The sequence below is a fragment of the Phragmites australis genome, chromosome 1, assembly GCF_958298935.1.
Source record: "Phragmites australis chromosome 1, lpPhrAust1.1, whole genome shotgun sequence".
Classification (NCBI taxonomy): Eukaryota; Viridiplantae; Streptophyta; class Magnoliopsida; order Poales; family Poaceae; genus Phragmites; species Phragmites australis.
In genome coordinates, this window is record NC_084921.1 from 14,445,248 (window position 1) to 14,460,738 (window position 15,491).

Consider the following 15,491-nt stretch of genomic DNA (forward strand, 5'->3'; position numbering starts at 1 on the left):
ATCGGGGCTTATTGGGAAAGGTTGACAGGAGTACCCCCTTGTTTGGATCTATGTGGTCATGCAAGGCGTATGGTCCTCAAGTCGTGTGGGTCCAGGAGTATCCCCCTGTAGGCGTAAAAACATTTCGAAATACCGCGCTCTCGGTCATGAGCATGCTTCTATCCATCTGCATCGGTCGTAGAGTTTTCGCTTGTGGTTGATGGTTGGATATGTGGGAGATGGTTGAGTTGGTCATTGTTACATGTATGTTCATAATGGTTCCTTTTATTTATGTTCAGTTGGTTATGGTAGGTTAGAGTTATGCTGTTGTTGGTTAAGTTTGTTGCTCACACATATATGTCTAGGTTGCTTACCGCTTATGTTTAACTTAACCTTGCGGCTTTTCCTTGCTAATGGCTCAATGCATAATCCTTGGAGTTGAGCTATGTATTTGTGCTCTATATGGTTTAAGTCTTGCAAGTACCTTCGTACTCATGCATGCGTTTTCAGGTGCTGCCGGTGAGAAAGAGCTGGTGTTTGGCTATTTCGTGCTTGCCGATCAGGGTGGCAGGCAAGAGTAGTGCATCATACTCTCAGAGTTTGTGCTTTTGGGGTGGAGCCTAAGGGTATGTGGCTCCACTCTCCTTTGTTTATATTTCCGCTATGTAGTTGTTGTTACCTTTTGTTCTAAATTGTTGCAAATGGTTGCATGCTTAAGAACTTGTAATATAAATGTTAATTACTCTCTCTTTCTTAAGCTATGTTGTGATGCTAATTGTTGGAAGGCCTGTATTCCGATCTTGGGTAGAAAACATGTGCCGGGACTACCGGGATGATATTCTGTTTAATCATTGAGCTTGTGATTATGAATAATGATTCTCCTGGTGATTAATTAGAATATTATTTGGATGGTTCCCCACAACGTGATATCAAAACTTGGTTTAATGAAGTAACCTAAACATAATTAGAACATTGTTTTGTAAGTGGTTAACTTCACTAAGCAACTCACAAATATTTCTTTTTTGCATCTTCTTGCCAATATGTATGAACCTGCTATATTATGCCCCTAAGTATAACGTATGTAGTTGTAATGTTTGATGGGGTGAGATGCATTTGAGAAAGATGCGTGTAGTTCAGAAGCGAGCATGCTTTCATGTTTCATTGTTCATTTTGCACCATGCCTTTGAACATGCGTTTTCATCATTATGTAGTATACAGATCCAAATAAGTGAGGTCCGACGTAGCAATATAGCATTAGTTGGAATTTGATCTTTCACCTATGTCGGAATTTAGCCTTTCACATCTCTTTCTTCTCATCGCCACAACAGCATGAGAACCCGTGGCAGTTTGGGAGATCTTCTCTAGGGTTCTAATGAGAACAATCCTCTGCAACCTCCACCGCCGAGCATGGCAGATGTCCTAATGCAAATTGAATAAAATCGTCAAGCTCAGACGGTGCTTCTTGAAGCTCTCGTACGTAACAAGGCCCCTCATGGAGGAGGTGTGGTCGGGCGTTGAGATGACTTCTCGGATTTCCTTAGGACTCAGCCACCTACCTTCATGCGGGCCGAGGATCCTCTAGATGCTGACCACTTGCTCCGGATTATCAAGCAGAAGCTCACCCTCCTCAAATGTGAAGATCATGAGAGAGCACTCTTCGCTGCTCATCAATTTCAAGGCCCGGCAGATGCGTGGTGGTCCAACTACTTGGCCATGCACCCCGCCGATTATCGGGTGTCTTGGGTGGAGTTCCGCCAGGTATTCTGGGATTTCCATATTCCTAAGGATCTTATAGAGATCAAAAGAAGGGAATTCATGGACCTCAAGCAAGGAGGTAAACCAGTGATGGAATATGTGCAGGTGTTCAACCACCTTGCACAGTATGCTCAGGATGAGGTAAACACCAACAAGAGGAAACAATACAACTTTGTCAACAGCCTCAACTCGAAGATGCAAGACCATCTATTCGCACATGAGTTCACCGACTTCAACAAGTTTGTGAGCACATCTCTCACGGTGGAGTTCAAGCTCAAGAACCACCAGGAGGAGAAGAAGCGCAAGAGGGGTCCGTCGCCTTCCATGGGCGGGAGCTCTCAACGTGCCCGCACTGAGAGTCAACTTCCACCATCTCACGTGTCGGCACTGACTGCTTGACGACCAATGTGGATGGTGTGGCGCCCGTCTTCCTTCGCTCCACAAGGGAAGCCTGCAAGACCTATTGGCTCTCAAGTGAGCATGACAGGTGGCCCCGACGGCCCGTGCTACAACTGCGGCCATGTCGGCCCCTATGCTCGGGATTGCCCATATCCGAAGCCGGGAGCCGTGGTGACCGCTCCAAGGCCACCACCTGCTCAGTTTGCACCACAGTCTTCTTAGGCCACCCACGTCCCCAAGCATGGCCGAGCGCACCACACCACCGCTGATGAAGTTCATGAGGGTGACAACGTACTGATGGGTACGTTGAATATGAGTTTTAATTCTGTCACCATTCCCACATCTGTTCTTTTGGATTCTGGGGCTTCTCAATATTTCATAGCGATGAGTTATACATGGTGTCACGGGTTAGATGTTAGCGCCACTCCTATGCCTTATCTAATAGATGCACCTGGAGCTGAGGTTCTTATTAATCAGTGTGTTCCTAAAGCATCGTTGGTTATCAATGAGATACCCTTTGGTTCAAATTTGTTGGTAATGAACTCCAAAGGGATAGACGTCATCCTGGGGATGAATTGGCTTACCAAGAACAAGGCTGGCATAGATTGTGCTCGATGGATCGTCACTCTTAATGGCCTATCCAGCACTCAAGTTCAAGCTTAAGGGTATCAATCCTTGTCTTTATGCCTTGAAGGCTGTCCCCACCATGGATCTGTTAAGCATTCCTGTGGTGTGTGAATTCCCGGATGTCTTTTTAGATAAGTTGCCAGGGATGCCACCCGACCGCTCTGTGGAGTTCTCTATTGATCTTGTGCCTGGAATGGCCCTAGTATCAAAAAGGTCTTATAGGATGCCGCCAAATGAATTAGCAGAACTGAAGAAACAGTTGAAGGAGTTGCTAGAGAAGGGGTTCATTCGTCCGAGCTTCTCACCTTGGGGATGCTCGACAATCTTTGTGAAGAAGAAAGATGGATCTCTTCGGATGTGTGTTGATTACCGTCCTCTGAATGAGGTCACTGTCAAGAACAAGTATCCACTCCCGAGGATCGACATTCTATTTGATCATTTGACCGGTGCCCGGGTTTTCTCTAAGATTGACTTGAGACTGGGCTATCATCAAATCAAGGTCCGATCAGAGGATATTCCAAAGACAGCTTTCTCGACTCGTTATGGTCTTTATGAGTTTACCGTCATGTCCTTTGGCTTGATGAATGCCCCATCATTCTTCATGTACTTGATGAACACGGTATTCATGGAGGAACTGGATAAGTTTGTTGTGGTTTTTATCGACGACATTCTTATATACTCTAAGAATGAAGAAGAACATTCTGAGCATCTCTGTATTGTTCTTGGCCGACTCAGAGATCATCAACTTTATGCTAAGTTCAGCAAGTGTGAGTTCTGGCTTAGGGAGGTAGATTTTCTAGGTCATGTTATGTCAAAAAATGGTGTTGCAGTTGAACCAAGAAAGGTGCAAGATGTGCTTAAATGGGTACAACCCAAGAATGTCACGGACATCCGGAATTTTCTCAGACTTGCAGGCTATTACCGCCGGTTCATCGAGAATTTCTCCAAGGTTGCCAAGCCAATGACCGAGTTACTGAAGCAAGGGAACGTGTTTGAGTGGTCAAGTGAATGTGAGTCAGTTTTCCAGACCTTGAAGAAGCTACTCACGACTGCTCCCGTTCTTGCTTAGTCTGATGTTGGCAAGAGCTTCGACGTCTATTGTGATGCTTCTCGCATGGGCCTCAGATGTGTCCTTATGCAAGAGGGTAGAGTTGTCGCCTATGCCTCCCGCCAGTTGAAGCGCCACAAGGAGAATTACCCAACACACGACTTAGAGCTTGCCGCAGTGGTGCACGCTCTAAAGATCTGGTGCAATTACCTAATGGGCAATTTGTGCCGTATCTACATGGATCACAAAAGTCTCAAATATATCTTCACTCAGGCGGATTTGAATATGAGGTAGTGATGGTGGCTCAAGTTGATCAAAGACTATGAGTTGGAAGTTCATTATCACCCCGGTAAGGCTAATGTGGTCGCCGATGCTTTGAGCCAAAGGGCTCATTGCCATTGTCTTAGAGTCGAGCTCGGGAATGCCACACTTTGTGATGATTTCCACCGGCTTGGACTTGAAATGGTTTCAGATGGTTTTCTCGGCAATCTAGAGATAAGATCCACTCTCCTGGATGATATCAAGGCAACTTAGAAGGGTGATAAGGGCATGGCCAGAATCTAGGAGAAAATGAAGATCGGCAAGGCTGTGTGCTTTTCTAAAGATGACCAAGGTATTTTGTGGTTCAGGAACCATCGTGGTTCTAAAGGTTGAGGCACTAAGGAGGAAGATACTGGATGAGGCTCATGACTCGTTGCTATCCATTGATCCAGGGAGCACAAAAATGTATCAAGACCTCAAGGCACAGTTTTGGTGGACTCGCATGAAGCGAGAAATCGCTTGATATGTCACTAAGTGTGATGTTTTCCTGAGCATCTCAAGCCAGCTGGTACACTTCAATATTTACCTATTCCCTCCTATAAGTGGGAGGAGATCGGCATGGATTTCATTACTGGATTCCCGAAGACCTCGCATGGCCATGACTCGATTTGGGTCATTGTGGATCAGTTGACAAAGTCCGCTCACTTCTTGCCCGTCAAGACCACATTTTTGGCCAAGCAATATGCAGAGCTATACCTCACTCGGATTGTTTGCCTCCACGGGATTCCGAAGAAGATCATTTCTGATCGAGGAACTCAGTTCACTTCTCAATTATGGAGGAGCCTTCATGAAGCTATGGAGACTGAGCTCTTCCATACTACTGCGTATCATCCTCATACCGATAGTCAAACTGAGAGGGTGTATCAGATTTTGGAGGATATGCTCCGGGCTTGTGTTCTCACTTATGGGAAGAGGTGGGACATTTGCTTGCCATTTGCCGAGTTCTCATATAACAATAGCTTCCAAACGAGCATTGGCATGTCACCATTTGAAGCTCTATATTGCTCACGATGCCGAACACCATTGAATTGGTTCGAATCTGACAAAAGGGCTTTTCTGGGCCCGGATTTGGTCAAAGAGGCCGAAGAGCATGTTCTAGCTATTCGAAAGTGTCTTCTCATGGCACAATCACAGCAGAAGAGCTATGCGGATCACCGCCACCGAGACCTCGAGTTCACAATTAGAGATTATGTGTATCTCAAGGTTTCCCCTCTCAAAGGCGTCCGACGTTTCCAAGTTCGAGGCAAGCTAGCGCCTCGCTATGTGGGACCTTTTCAAATTGTTGGCCGGCGTGAAGATGTAGCCTATCAATTTGACTTGCCGCCGTCTCTCTCTGCCATGCATGATGTGTTCCACGTGTTGCAATTAAAGAAGTGCCTTCGAGTTCCAGTCGAGGTCGTTGATGTTGCACCTCAAGAGTTGCAGCCGGATCTTACATATTGTGAGTGACCGATCCAGATATTGGATGTAGCGGAATGCAAAACTCAGCGTCATTCTATAAAATTCATCAAAGTCCAATGGAGCAACCACACCGAAGATGAGCCAACTTGGGAGCGTGAGGATAAAATCTGCTCCGAGTATCCCGAGCTTTTTGAGAGCTTGTAAGTATTGTGTAAATTTTGCACAATTGGGACCTCTTGCATGTCTATGCTCATCACTGTGTTGAATAAAAATATTGCATTAGGTTCCGTACTTCACCGCGTGATATCTCTCTCAGTGTGGTTCCTAGACTCATCGTCCTCTCCCCGACTCGTACCGAATCTCGGGACGAAATTCTTCTTAGGGGGGGGGGGAGGTTTGTCACGTCCCAAATCCATAATCACCTAATTAAGCATAATTATGCTTCTTAAGCATTATGTTTAAGTTTGTGTGACTTTGTTTTGTAACTCTAAAGCAATTCGTTTAAAGTCGTTCGGATAAGAGAAAGAAAATTGGGAGAGAAAAGAATAGAAATCGTATTGGAAATGCCTCCTTTCTCTAACATGTGGGCCCCACAAGTGGCCTCACCATCCCAACCACCAAATGGGGTAGCACCACCTGCTCTCCTCCCTCACTCCCCACACCCTCACTTGAGCAGCACAGCTGCTGCAGCTCACTCAGCCCCCTCTCTCTCAAGCTCTCTCTCACTCCTCCCTCGAATCCGCACTCTAGAAGCGAAGCCAAGGTATGCATGTGGTACCATTGCGTTCTCTAGCTCATGAGTTACTCATCTATCCAATCCATTTTTGTTTTTGTGGAAGAATCGAGTAGTTCTTGAAGTTCTTGACGTTCTTGAGCTTTTTGGAGCAAAAATAGAGTTTTGGTCGAAAATAAGCACTAGAGTCGTGTTGCTAGTTGATGAGCGAGTTCCAGGACCCTTGGATTATCCCTAACATGTTCCATTTAGACTTGGAAAATTGCAACTCGAATCGACCAAAAATCCACTCGAGAGCAGTTTTCTGGGCTGACCCGGATATTTTGGCCTCACTCGGATACTCCGGGTTCAGCAGAAATTGTCCATCGAATTGTGTTTAAAATTGGTTAAGGTTTAGGGTGCGAGATTGGTTTAGAATCCTTTGGATGGGGCATATGCACGTTTGTGTAGCACATATTTGTAAAGTGAGTTGAATCACCCGAGGGAAAAGTTGTGAAGAACCCAAGTCTGTATCACCCGGATAATCCGAGTAAGCCCGGAGACTCCAGGTAATTGCGTTATCAAATAACCAAGAACCTCTTCTGGAGCCTCACTCGGAGTGTCCGGCACATCCCGGATAGTCCGGACCAACCCGAAAGTTTCGGGTTAAGTTAGAGTAGTGGCTAACCGTGAGCCTTCCCCAGAGGATGGCCCAGAGGCTCCAGAACCCGGATATTCTGAATTCACCTGGATACTCAGGATCAGTCAAGCAAAAAGGCAGTAACTGAGCGCCTGTTCCGGAGGTTCACCCAGAAGGTCCGAACCTGGATACTCCGAACCAACCCGAATACTTCGGATGGCTGTTATTTTTCAGATTTCGTTTAGATTGTTTAGAGTTGCATTGATTCGCATGTCTTATACTTCCACCATGTTTTTGAGCATTGTGGCATACCTTGTTGCATTCATTCGTGCTCATCATTGCACACTTTCTTGTTTAGTGAACAAGGAGCCGGAGCATGGCGCGGTTGCAGTTGAAGACGACTCCAATCTTCCAGATTTCTGCGAGTATTGCGTGGATAATTATAGGCAGCCACCTGAGCAGCAAGGCAAGCAACTAAGCATATTGCACCTTTGTTCAATTGAATGAAGTTTAAAAATGATAAATTATGCTTATGTATATTGCATGATTAGTGAGTCGGTGTCGGGTATAAATGGGTAGATCCTATGTTGGTTGCATTTGCTCTACCTTGAGATATTGTTTACCCGCACCCTTGTAGCCTTGAGAGTATGTTGTCATCTAAGTACATTTTCGATTTAAATGCTTAGCAATCCATAGGTCATTGGTAGAAGTCGAGTGGTGGAATGTTCCATCGTTCGTGAGCGATAGTTTTAATTGTTGATCACAACGTTGGATATGGGTTGATGATGGTTGTATGAGTGGTGAGTATGGGACAAGACATGAGCGGTGCTAGGAGGTGTTTATCTTGCCCGAATGTGGAGTTCCCCTGGGTAGGTCGGGAGAGGAAACCGGATACCGTAGACCATTTACTTCGTTTAAGTATTAATCATCGGTGTAGTTTGCTTCGAAATGCCACGCTCTCTGTCATGAGCATGCTTCTGTTTATCTGCATCGGTCGTAGAGTTTTCACTTCTGGTTGATGGTTGGATATGTGGGAGATGGTTGAGTTGGTCTTCGTTACATGTATGTTCATAATGGTTCCTTTATTTATGTTTAGTTGGTTATGGCAGGTTAGAGTTATGTTGTTGTTGGTTAAGTTTGTTGCTCACACATATATGTCTAGGTTGCTTACCGCTTATGTTTAACTTAACCTTGTGGCTTTTCCTTGCTAATGGCTCAATGCAGAATCCTTGGAGTCGAGCTATGTATTTGTGCTCTATATGGTTTAAGTCTTGCGAGTATCTTTGTACTCATGCCTGTATTTTCAGGTGCTGCTAGTGAGGAAGAGCTGGTGTTTGGCTACTTCGTGCCTGCCGATCAGGGTGGCGAGCAAGAGTAGTGCATCCTACTCTCGGAGGTCATGCTTTTGGAGTGGAGCCTAAGAGCATGTGGCTCCACTCTCCTTTGTTGTATAGGTTTATGTTTCCGCTGCGTAGCTGTTGTTACCTTTTGTTGTAAATTGTTGGAAATGGTTGCATGCTTAAGAACTTGTAATATAAATGTTAATTACTCGCTCTTTCTTAAGGTATGTTGTGATGCTAATTGTTGGAAGGCCTGTATTCCGATCTTGGGTAGAAAACATGTGCCGGGACTACCGGGATGATATTCTGTTTAATCATCGAGGTTGTGATTATGAATAATGATCCTCCTGGTGATTAATTAGAATATTATTTGGACGGTTCCCCACACCATGGAAGTGGACTAGGGATTTCGCCTGCTCGACGAGGCATCTCTGGTCGCCTACATCGAGCATCACGGGTGCAGAGCGCGAGGGGCTCTGGCGAGCTTGAGAAATAGTGGGTGCTGGAAAGCTTGAGCAGTTCTGACTCCATCATCATCAAGGATGTCGGCGACAGAACATCAACCTCGTCTAGATAATGCTCTCCGGCACCATCGTGGTCAACTCTATGGCTCCTTCGAGCGGCGTGTGGTCTCTCTTCTCTCTCAGCTCGCTCATCTCGGTCGGGAAGGAGGGTGCTGTGATGAGGAGCTCCTGGCTTGATGATCATTTATTGAATTGGTGTAATGACTCGACAAAATCAAGAGAAAAAAAGTTTTCTTTTGGGCAAACAAAATTGGAAGGATGTTAATGGCTAGGTTCAAAAGAGGAAAGGCTTGCGGTGTATACCTAGGCACCCAGAGATGAGGAAGGGCATAGAAAATGACGAAATGCTTCGGGGAGTTGAAAATAAGCATAGATCTGGAGATTCCCAAATAGGTCAACCTTTTGAACTACTTGCTGAATCCATGAGCAGGCACGAGACAACCTGGCAAACTGAAACATCTTAGTAGACAAAGGAAAAGAAAGCAAAAGTGAAAGGGGTATTTCCATGGGTTTGCCTTGGTATCGTGTTCATACCGTCGTATTGAATGATCCAGGTAGATTGCTTGCGGTGAATATAATCCACACAGCTCTTGTTTCTAGGTGGGCTGGCTCGATGGCTTTATACGAATTAGCGGTTTTTGATCTCTTTGATCCTGTTCTGGATCCAATGTGGAGACAAGGTATGTTCGTCATCCCCTTCATGACTTGTTTAGGAATAATCAATTCATGGGGTGGTTGGAGTATTTCAGAAGGAACTATAATGAATCCGGGTATTAGCGGGAGCCATCGCATGAGGCAGTTGTTGGTGGCGAGCGCGGGCCATAGTAGAGAGGGGGAGTCCTTTTTTAGTACAAACTTACGCACGCCATCTACACACACAACCTACACGAGAGCACCGTGTTCGCTCCTAAAATCCACAAACACGGGCAGCTAGAGCTTGCCACTAAAGCCCCCACCAACGGACTCAAGCCCGGGTTGTATCGATATTGACCGAGAGCTTTAGCCACCCGGGCTACGAGCCGTTCGTGAGAGGGGGGAGTCCTGGTAGAGGCGAGTTGAGCCTGTGATGCTAGTCAAGATGGTGTCGTTTGGCCTTTTGTGAGGTCTGGAGTTGCACACTATGTAGAATGTAGCCATGTGGCATAGGATACAAGGATGAGCCGCCAGCAACAAGGATAATGAATGCCCGCGAAGGACTGGCTGAAGATGGTTCTATAAGACAGGATACAAGGATAAGGCCAGCGTGGTCGTCCACTCATGTCGTAGTTATTACGTGAAAAATAGATAAAAGAGACACGAAATTAGTAATGAGTCGTCGTGACTCGTCACTAAAGATCTATTAGTGATGGATCGACTCGTCAATAATGTGCCATCTGATTGGGACCTGATATAGATCCGTCACTAATAAGCGGTCATTAGTGATGGGTTATAACATGATCCGTTCCTAATGATAATAATAACGAGTCAGTTGTTACCCATCACTAATGACCAACTCTGATCACTAATGACAGTATTTACAATTTTTTTTTCTTATTTTTTTCATCTCAGCAGTACTAGAACAGGAACCATTATACATTTGCTCAAGTTTGATGTAAAGGGTGGTGGCTATAGATATAAATGCGTGCTCTAAAAACCGTGCAAAAACTTTAGGGGGCATGAACTCAATCTTCCAGACCGAATTTGGCCTCGAAAAATTTGACCCGATATAGTGGGGAAAAACGGATGTAAATTTTTTAGATGTCCATAGAGTATAAAACATTGAAATTGGAGTCCGAATGCAAAAGGTACGCCAGTTTTACCGAAGGTGAGAAAAAAATAAGAGTCTGTATACAAAAATCATTAGTGATGGGTAAATATTATGACCCATCACTAATGTTTAGTCATAGTGACAGGTCACGATTATTACCTGTCACTAATAACCTTCGACAAAGAAGGTTAAAAAGATAAAATATACGGTTTCCATCACAACTACATGAGCAGTGAGGTGGTAAGGAGCTACGCGCGCGATGGGGAGGTTGTGGGTTTGATTCCTACGGAACGTAGATTGAAAACACGCTATGAAAAATAGCGTGGTTATGAGGCATATGCAGTGGGCCTGCCTAGGGATGGTTCGGGTGAAAAAATATTTTTTTGACTTTTTTGTGTCAAAAAATACGAAATTTATTATCAGTCATTAGTGACAGATTAAAATTACGGCCCATCGCTAATGTTCGGTCATTAGTGACGGGTCACGGTTATGACCTATCACTAATCACCTCATTAGTGACGTGTTTAGAGTGATGGGTGTGAAACCCGTCACTAAAGATAGTTATCACCTGTCACTAAAGATATTTTTTCTCATAGTGAGTTGAAACCCACTCTCCTCGGTGGGTTTTGAGCCAACACCTCTTCTCATTCCCTCCAACCAAACAAGGTAAAAGCCATCTTTGCCTCTCCATTTCTCATCTGTACCGGTCCTAATCCATGAATCAAACACCACCTTATTATATGACAGCCCTAGATATAAAATCTTGAGCTGTACACACAGTTGCTGGTAAAAGATTGATTGGCTTGCGATAAATGGAGGAGTATTCCCTCTATTTCTTTTTAGTTGTTATTGACTATTGGCAGTCTTTTAATGCGATTTTGACCATTTTCTAATATTTAATAATATAATATGATGAATTTTTAATGTCAATTATGATGATATAGTTTTCAAATGTCCAATCCAATCTTGATAGTTTTAAACACATCTATAGTTAAAATATCATAAACCACAAGGATTCTAAAGCTTCAAATAGAATGAATCAATGGAGCCTTTCTGATGTAAAATGTATGTATCAAGGTGACATATTGCAACTGCTTAGCATGTCCCATACTCCCATTGCAGCATAAAAGTCAATATATACCAGCTGAAAGAACAATATAGCTCCAGCTGATTGTCTTATTCAACTTCATCAAACATCCAAGCTATTAAGCAACAGATATTTTCGGATGCAATATGCCTTCTGAAGAGAATATAATATGCAGATCTAATATCTAGCTATTGTGGAAGGGTGTGATTAGAGGGAGTTACATTAATCGGAGCAGTGCTATTGTTTGGTACTCACCTTACGTGCCATGGCAGTGTCTAGGTAGTGGTATGAAGGAAGTGGTGTATATGAAGGTGACAGAGAATGGTTGAGAAGATATTTGGATTTTGGAGGACAAATATTGTTAACAAAGTTTGATAGTGTTGATGCTCAAACGTCACATGTATAGGTTATACAAATGACTAAATAAACCCTTGACTAAATCTACAGTACCACAAATGCCATTGACACACATATTCTACACTACATCCTTAACACTCCCACCCCTTTCAAGAGGCGTACGGAATAGCAAGGAGTTTAAAGATAACGCTAAGGAAAATATAGAATCTAGGTCTTGAAATTATCATCATGGTGTGCAACTATTGAAATGTAAGTCAAGTAGTAGACAATTTCCTCTCACACCGATGTTAGCCATCAACAAATTGGTGCTGCCTTCAGAAACTGTTTCGGCTGTCTATGGTATGATTATATTGAGCAAATTGTGAATATTAGTGATCCATGCTCATGCATGACTTGAACCTATTCGAATTGTGATCTGCAATAGCACGTATGACAATATGTGATGTTGTTATTATTTCCTTCTGATAAGCCCTGTGGACTAGGGGAAATTGCAAAGCTCATCAATGCTGGAAAAATCGATTCCTCGAGCTGATCACAATGAAGACACTGAAGGTACTTAGATTTTTTTTAACATGGTATTGCTTCTGTTGTTTTTTTTTTTTGTTTGATCACACGAACATCTGTATCCCTCATAGCCAGGATACAAATGTCATTGGGAAGCAATAAAGGATGGAATTCGCTTAATGGGCCGTGGGGCAGAAGAAATCAAATGGCCAATTCACCTTGAGGTAAACATAATCTCCAGTTAAATAAAGTATTTGTATCTAATCAGGAGTGACATTTACTCTTATAATTTCTTATTTCCTTGCAAGCCATCTTGTCAGGAACGACATGCTTACCTTTAAAGTTCAAAATGAACGCCTGGCTCTTACCTAGAAAGATTATGTTCTGCGTCTTGCTTCATTTGATGACACAAGTTTGAAACATGAAATTGGACATCTATTGAGAAAAAAGAACTTTTTTTGGTTAAACTAATATTACTTTATTTCTCCACATGATCTACTAGCCTGTCCATAGCATGCAATCATGCTGAGTACAGATAATGGCTTTTTTCCTGAACCTAATTATGGAATCAATTTCCTTTCAATCCCGTCGACGTCCAGCATACCTTCTTGAAGTCCAAAATGAATCTTTGGCCTTTTACCTACAATGATTGTTTTTATTCATTGCTGCATGCGACGGCACAAAATTAAAGCATGAACATGGACATTTGTTCCTTAGCTTGCAACCGTGCCGTGTACAGATGATTTGATTTCTTTATCAATATCATTTGGCGAAAGACCAACTGATACAAAGTGGTCTTGAATGGGATGATGTAGGTGACTAAAAGAGCAACATGATGATTTTCCTTCAGTTGTCTCGATGGTGACTAGATTAAATCAGTCCTGAATATTGCTGATGTGGATAAGTTTGAACTTTAGTTCCCTAATTCGGCCCTTCATGTCCTTTTTGCGGTTGCTGGTGTTATTTTACATATTGGTTTCTGAATTCAGAAATCCGTTCTTAAACAGTACATGCACTGAAAATTGCAGGTATCAAGGGAGACAGCAAGGGCAAAAGCTGCCATCGAAGCAGCTGGTGGAACAGTATGATTGGTGTATTACAATGGATTCCAGGCGCTCCTCAAGCCCGAGTGGATTGAGAAGAAGGGCCAACTGTTACCAAAAGCGGCGAGGCCTCCGCCCAAGCAGCGAGACAAGGTTGATAGCATTGGCTGCCTGCCTGCACCAACAAAGCCACTTCCCTTCACACCAGAGGAACTAGAGTTGCAGCAAAGCATGACGCTGCTCGTGTGATTGCATAAGATGGGTGCACGTTGGAGGCACCTTTTTCATTCGACACACCAAACAGGCCCCTGAGAATGTGTATTGCATTAGTTCGAGCAGGGCCTGTATAAGAATGGACTGTTATATCTCGAAGATCCATTCCTTTTGGAATGAGATCCCTTGGCCGCAGTTTCTTAATTTAGCTTGTCGTTTGGACTGGTGAAAGTCATTTTTCACGAGTACAAATTTGGAGGGAGCAGCAGCACCCGGATGGCCGGATGGGTATCTGAAGAGGATCCCGATCGATCCAGGTTAATATCTCTTGATATTGCCAGATGAATATATCCTGATAGTTGGCTGCCTAAATGACTGGGAACGAATTTTATTGTGGGATGCAGTGCAGTGTGAAGCACCATCCAAATTAACAGGTTTAATCATGAATCACTGAACCCATGAATCAAAAAAGAAGACAAGCTAGTCAACATTGAAATCACGCATAGCATATTCCACGCCAGCAACAAGTAGACCTGATCTTAGTTTTGCCCCCACTACTCCAAAATAGGTCAACAATGCCGATCCTAAAACCTCATCAGTGCCGATTTTGGAACCGGCACTCCATAAGTGGCACTGATAGTCGAAGCCTAGCAGTGCCGATTTTGGAACCGGCACTGATGAGATTTTCCGTAAAACAAAAAAAAGAGGCCAAGTAAACGAGTCGGCTCGATGCATTGAGCCGAGCCCACTACTGCCCCACATGACGGAGCTCATTGTCACCGCTGGCCCTACCGCTGCTGCAAGCTCCCAAAAGAAGAAATCAATCAATGTCTTTGTTGGATCTCCGCCCTGATTGACCGAGAAACGATTGATTCGGACTCCCAGAAGAAGAAATCAATGTCTTGGTTGCAGCCCAGATGAATAGAACAGAATAGAACATAAGAGATGATTAGAGCAAGCACTTTGAAAATTGTTGGAGATTGAGGGAGCAAAGCCAAAGGGGTTGATGAGCAGAGACTATATGTGGTACCTTGATGTTTCTCCCCTGCATGATGAGGTGCACCGAGGAGAGGGGCCCATCCCACACCATTCTCACAAACATGGACACGCCACCGCGATGGGGCTCCGCCACCATAGGCTGGGCGGCAAGCGCACGGCCCAGGAAGCCCAAGCAGAGTGGCGCCAAACCAGCAGCACAGGCGAAGGAAGGCTTGGGAGCAAGCTAGACACGGTGGTGATGGTGGCTGCGGCGGGTGATTGGGGACACCAGAGAGAGAGGATAAGGTGGAGAGATTGAGTGGATGAGAGGGATCGAGCTGAACACGTATTATCAGTCGCCGAGCGTGAGCAGACGCAAGGTGGGTGAGCCAAAATCGGATTCAATCAAAATTTCAGGTCACTTAGCTTCAGTGCATTTCTATATGGAACCAGTATTGACACTAACTATCAGTATCGATTCTTAGCGTCTCAGTCATTATTCGTGCGCGGGAGTATAACAACCGGCACTGATACGTCTTCAGTCGCGATTTTTGCACAACCGATACTGATATGACGCTACTTATAGCATGTTCTGTAATAGTGCCCATTTGTTGGATGCAAGATTGACATTATATTCTATTACAGCTTGTAAGCAAGATGAGAGCAGCAGCATCTGAATTCTGAGCGTCCATCCATCCAACTAGAAATGGAGATTATATACAAAAGAGCTATCACATCCAAATGGAGACCCCAGTCGATTGAAAAATAAGTGGCAGACACCGTTCTGCACACAGGTACGGAACAACTATTATGTTA

At 44.1% G+C, this 15,491-nt stretch overlaps 1 pseudogene; it reads left to right on the forward strand.

The window, feature by feature from the left end:
• The first annotated feature begins 12,474 nt into the window (after positions 1–12,474).
• Positions 12,475–14,019, forward strand: LOC133887962 (large ribosomal subunit protein uL15m-like; annotated as a pseudogene).
• The last annotated feature ends 1,472 nt before the right edge of the window (positions 14,020–15,491 follow it).